Raw genomic sequence first — 6,934 nt, 5'->3', positions numbered from 1 at the left:
TTATATATTTTTATAATATATAAGTCTTTTTACTGATTCTTTTTATGACCGTGTTGCTATCTTGGTACAGGTTTCCATCCAATTCTTATCCCAGTTACATGTAGATAAGCAATCCTGTTCTCTTTTGATTTCTTTTTACTAATACTCTTTAAGTCTGTGTTGCTATCTTGGTACAGGTTTCTATCCAATTCTTATCCCAGTTATTCATAGCCCATCCATATTTTGTCGTATCTACAATATGTGGTAAATGTTACTATTTCCATTACATTAGCAATCGTGGTCCACTTTCTTTCTCAGTATGTTGACTATCGGTTGACCTCACTGTGGTACAGGCAGACCTTGACCGACAATGGTTGTTGTTGCTAAGAAGAAAATGTTTGACTATTCCGCTATCATTTACCATTTTTACAACCACATACTACATACAAAAATTTAATTTAGTCGTTCTTTTTTTATAGAGACTTTGAGCCGATTGGCCACATTCGCCTCTTTTAATAATGTTATCTATACCTAAAATTTAACAATCTGCTTTGCAAGCCATTTGTGGCTTGCAAATTATCTTATACCGGGTAGTCTCAGTTTACTTAAAACTATCTGTTGATTTTATTGTCTGTAACAATTTTGGTTTTGGTTAAAGTTGTTTATAAAAGTTAGTATTATGAAGGAATTTTAAAAGGCGAATAAAGGAATGAAATATGAAGGATTTTTTTTAATATTGGCAATCGCTGTCTGGTGAGAGAATGTTTTCGATGCTGTGGTCCAATTGGCAGGTGATGCGTTCTGCTGTATAACCATGGCATTCGGTTAAGATGTGACGGATGGTAATGCCGACGCCACAGAAAATTTAGTCGTTCTAAACTTATGGAATAGCTACTATAAAATGTCATGACATGTTCATATGATATATGGATCCGAGTCTCCCATCCACAGGGGTCACTGTCACGGCTTATTATTGACCCGTGCCCCACCTTCTTTAAGAATATTTGAGCACCAAGCAACCATGTATGTGCCAAATGCTAATAAAAACAATAGCACTAACTTCGTTCAACTTTGTTACTTTATCATTTTCCCATATATAAAAGAAACCCTGACCTAGGAATGTCCTTATTCCGTGTATATTATTGTCCCATTACTTTTTCCTATAAGAGTTGCTGTTCATTTCAGGTTTTCAGTTCAGTTTAGTTGTAATGCCACTGCTGAACCATAAGATAATTTTTCCCGCAAGATATACTTTCAATGGATTATTCAAATTCAATTATTTATAATTTGCTTTTTTCAACTGTTTAACACAACTCGTACAAAGCCTTATCCACGCATCTACGTATGAAGGCCCGATCCATGGGAAATATAAACCCGTTATATGCATGTTTTTAAGATCTTCATTTGGACCTTATTTTTCAGCTCCAATGTGTTCACTATATTGCATTGTACCCGAATTGTTGGATTAATATTTAATGAAAAATTGTATTTGTTCAACGTTCATAGTGTACGATTTTGCATTCCTTTCTAGCGAGCATTTGATTTCACTTGGATGGTAGTTCGAAGCAAGTATTTATTTGTATTACTTTTTGTTCAAATGTTTTGTACCACACAACACTACTACGCATGATAAAATGGATGGAACGGGGTAGAATCTCTACCACAGAATTATTTAGAATCACTGGAAATAATTTGATGATTGTTGATACACTTACAACACGTTGGTTGAAGAAAACAATGATATCTTTCGATTTGAATACCTCAATGATTCAATCAATCTACCATTGCTTGTTGCCTCAAAGAAAGGCATCCCCTTTATGAAATAAAAATCATCCAAGTACCCATAGTTGGTTAGCAACACTGTTCTATAGTGAGTAACTTTTTGGTACACAGAGTTTCTATAGTGAGCAAGCGTCACCTATGAGCGTGACGTGAGCGTAACGTGAGCGTCACCTCTTACTTCGTTTTGTATAGGGAGATGATTCATTTGGATTTCCGTATTCTGGTATAACATGAGACTGGGTGACTGGCTCCGCGCCCTCGTGACCGTTCTGCTTAGCGTCGGGTTCCCCCCCCCCCCCCCCCCGACGTTTAGGCACCCAGTTTCCCGGGATACTCACCCCCTCTTGGTTCGCCATATGCCACCATCCGCCCAAGGGGTTGGGCCAAGCCCGTGTACCCATGCTTGGATAAGTGATGGCACACGTTGCCACTCTTCACTACGAGGACGTGTCGGAATAGGAGTTGGATGAGAGAGCCTGTATTATCCCTCGAGGGGCTTCGGATCGCAGCCCATTACAGAGCATAACTAATTGAGAGCATAAAAAGTGATAATTTATTTTAAATCTAGATCTTGATGAATGATCTAAGATTTAATCAAGGTACATATTTTTGGGATTCTAAATAAAATTTTAATAAACATGAATAGATTCAAGAATATCAGGAAAATCCAATGCGCATGACATGACAGAAACATACTACAATTAACACAGTAAAAACTTAAATAAAACACCAAAATCTGCCCTTTAAAATGTTTTACAGAACTTTAAGAAGAATTATGATAGCTTTCGTTCAAAGTGTGACACACTGAATTAGGAACGTAGCTGAGGAATATAACTATTAAAATACAGTATAAAATGAACACGTTTGTTAACTTTTAGATGATGCATTAAAACTTAAATTACTAAATGTATCACTAAATCTGTAATGATGCGTCTGTAACGCCCTGTGGTGCATACATCGAGCGATAGGAGCAAACAACATGGTAACCGACTAGATTTAGAAGGACTATGAGTAGGCATAGCAGCTTAATACCTAATTATAAAGAAGTATTATTCTATCGATAACGTTTTCCTCTCATTTGGGGGCTCATTTGGTCTGTCATTTATAGATAATTTAAAGGATGTCTTCATTCTTCTTTTGAATCTCTTATGATGTAGAAAAGGGTATCGAAAGATACAGCAGATATGGTATAGCACAAATTCATTCTTAGGCGAAAGATTTTGACTCATATGGTGAAGAATTTTTTGCTACTTTAGATGGAGTGACGACGATTAATGATTGATTGAATGAATGATTGTGTTCTTGTGATTGAACAAGTTAATAGAAACATAAAAATATTGAAACAGATTACACAAAGCATATTGTTTTCTTTGTTATTCAGTTTTCTGACAATTCCAAATATCAAAATACATTATTAAATTTTTTTAAATTACTATAATGTATTAGATTATGGGTTTTGTTTAGGATTTGATAAGTTAAATCGTGCAATTGATATACACTATTGTGACATGTTAGAACAACTTATAATGTAACTTTACTCTAAAGATTTGTTAACTTACTGTTAAGACTTCTTTTTAATTTACTAATCTTAGCTTTTAATTTACTGCTTGGAAAGCGTGTGTAATTACCTAAAAGCTGAACGACATTCCTCCTTAAGATGGTAAGCATATTAAACAGTAATGCTATAGAACCTCTCTGTCATACCAACGTGAATAATTCACCTGTTTCCAAAATTATTTGCGCATTTACGCTACGGTGAATATTATGTGGGGATGCAAGCACTCGGAAGTAAAATCTGTTATGCCCGCTGAGTTTTATTTTAAATTTTCAACAAAACGGGAAAAAAGTTTCATGAATCGTGTTCAATGTTCCCTTTCGCGTATACTGCTGTTGTAGTTGCAGCTTCATAAATAAGTAGTCTTCTTCTTCTTCTTTGGCTCAACAACCGATGCCGGTCAAGGCCTGCCAACACACTTGTGGGGTTGGCTTTCAGTGACTTATTGATTTCCCCCCATAGCAGGATAGTCAGTCCTACCGTATGGCGGCACGGTCTATTTGGGGCTTGAACCCATGACGGGCATGTTGTTAAGTCGTACGAGTTGACGACTGTACCATGAGACCGGCTAAGTAGACTGTACCATGAGACCGGGAAATAAGTAGTGCTTTAATAAAATACCTCCCCTTCCCAGCCGTCATCATCAGGATTCAGTGAAAAATTGTGCAAATGCTTGCCAGACAACAAATGAAACACGTGACAAAATCAGACATTGAGCTCATACACTGTTCTGAGCTAGCTCTGATCTATACCATTTGGTTTGTTGGAGGATATTAAAACGATAATCCCTAGTATTCCATTAGATGAGTCAGGCACGTGATTTATTTGTAAAAAAAAAACAGTTACTTTTAATACTCATCTGCTAGGTGGTAACGCGGTGCATGATAATGCTTGATATTTGAATACGCAAAACATAAAAGCAGAATAACGAAAACATATAATTAAAAGCTCTTCAAGAGAGATTTTTATCGAGATTAATTTTTTTCCAACTAAATAAACATCGATGCAAGTGTGTGTGTAAGTGTAAGTGAGCAAATGGTACTCCACGAATCGTCAGTACATGGTTCCTGTGGCTGTACAGGAGGCACCTTGCCAAAATGATGAAGAGGCTATAAGATGACGCTTTAGCCTGCAATTGTTTGCTTTATTTCACTTTTATTTCGACTGTTGGTGGTAAGTGTTATGAGTAAGTCGGGTAAATTTGAGCTTAGATAATCGTTTACTTTTGTGAAAATACTTTTGACTAACAATATAACTGCTTATCTTGAACGAGAAAAATAAAATGTTATAAGTGATACACCTAAGAATGGTCCAGTTTAATATTACGGTTGGGATAGTTCTGTGTTATTTCTTATGTCGATCGGAACAGATAACTTGTGTGGAAAAGGCTTGTGGAAATTAATATAAATATTAGAAGAACGAATGCTTCTGTTTTGATTAGTAGGAGATAATTCTTTTTATCGCTTGTTTTACTTCATTTTCGCTGAAGTATTTTCCTTCATTTTCTTCATTTTCCTGGAAGTCGTCAAATTCACCTTCAAAGTAAGTTTAGATCGTATTTAAAAAGGTGAAAGATAAAAACATTATCCAAAATGAAAAAGAAAAGAAAAGTTAAACTTTGCGTCGGTAATATGGTAGTCGTTAAATCAAACGATACTTATGGGTGGGGTGGGAGTGGGTTCAAGTCCCGTTACTTAATAATACGTCCCGTTACACTTAATACGTAAGAACTATGAACTAAGCACTTAATACGTAGGATTGCACACTTTTTTTTACAATTTATAGTACGTAATCATATAAATTACTGTTAATCACGTCCGATAGAAGCCAATATGGCCGGTGTTCTGGCGGGTGGGCCGGTGATACAGTCGTCAACTTGTACTATTTAACAACAGCGCCCTTCATGGGTTCATGTCCCAAAAGGACCGTGCCTTTATACCTAGGACTAACTATCCTGCTATGTGCCATCAATAAGTCACTTAAACCAAAAACTGGGTGGGCACAGGGAGACTTTGTTGTAGTTGCGCAAAAAAAAAGATATGTTGACGATTGTTGTATGAAATATAAAGAATAAGAAATATTATGAGTTTTCTGGGAACTCTGATGGCACCAATTTCTTCAGAGATGATCACATTAGAACTGTACTGAAACTGTAAAAAATAATTGAAGCTTACTCACTATTCCACAAATTTTAAAAGTAGATTAACCAATTAATTTCCAAATTGTAAACTTAATGAATTGCAATTTTCCTCTACTAGATGCAAACGTTTATGCATTCGCACTATACTGTTGGTTTATTTTGTGGGTTTAACAAAAACATCATTTGAGACAAAATCATCTAACAAACATATAACATATGGTATACCATGTCCAGTGGCGTATTTAACGGTAAGCAAAGTAAGCAATTGCGGGGGGCCCCGGAATCTTTAGTCCATTATCCATAACAGTCGATAGAATATGGAACTGTATTAGCAAAGAGGGCCCCGTGGGTGATGGGCGTTGGGGCCCCGCGCTAGACGAACCATAAGCACCCCCCCCCCCCCGCAGCAACAAAATTTAAGTTGAAATGTAACATAATCAAAGACGGATGCTGAGTACCCCCTGGTAATCATGTACAAAGGGGCCTCAACAATTCTTACTGCTTAGGGCCCCCGACACTGTAAACCCGCTACTGACCATGTCACGTCATTGGAAGAAACTGTTTTGAATGCGCATTTGTTCTTTTAAATATAATTTTTACTTAAAAAAGGCCAAATGGCTTCCATTCCCTTATGGCGAACTTGCATCCATTTTTACATCTTACATGCGCTGGTAAAACATATACAGCAGAGCAACAAATAATAGCGATAACCATCACATAGTCCAGTCGACTGTAGGGATTCAGATGAGATCGAAATCAAGCTAATCGAAATCGATCTAAATTTCAGCTTATCTAGAGCTAAACTTATCTGGAGCTAAGATAGATGTAATTAGAGTTAAGTTAGGAAGTAAGGAAGAATAAACTGTCCCTTTGATCGACAAACCACCGAGTAGTACGGTTGACTGTGTGAAGCTCCCATACGACCATTACAAATTATGCTCTGAATGGCGAAACTAATATTGGGGTAGTAATTATTCGTGATTTTGGTGTTTTTCTAGATTATGCTCTAACTTGTCATCTGCACAATGAGGATATTATAAATCGCACAATTAGAATTTTAGGAATAATGTTTTGGATAACATGGGATTTTAATGATATTACTGCTTGAACCTCATTTATGCTATTGCAGCTTGATGTATTTAAAAAATGCGTATTTGTGGTGTCCTGACGAGAACGATTGAATGGTTAGGATAGAATCCTTACAACGGAAGCTCTCTCGTTATGCTTTCCGGGTGTTTCGCTGAACGACCGTTCTCCACCGCCACCCGCGTCATCGCGTGGTTTGCTACTAGGTGTCAAGACGTTAAACAACCACAGAAAAATCCCCAGGCTCTGTTTGCAGCAGGAGTTCTCATTAGAACGATAGACGTACCGCGTATTCTAGAGCAAATTGATACTGACGTACCAGATCACGTAAACGGCATCACTGTGTATTTGTCTCGCTCGATCGAGGTAACACGCATTAAAGGGAAAATAGT

The sequence above is a fragment of the Anopheles merus genome, chromosome 2R (genome assembly GCF_017562075.2).
Source record: "Anopheles merus strain MAF chromosome 2R, AmerM5.1, whole genome shotgun sequence".
In the NCBI taxonomy this organism is placed as follows: Eukaryota; Metazoa; Arthropoda; class Insecta; order Diptera; family Culicidae; genus Anopheles; species Anopheles merus.
Note: the sequence above shows the minus strand (reverse complement) of the source record.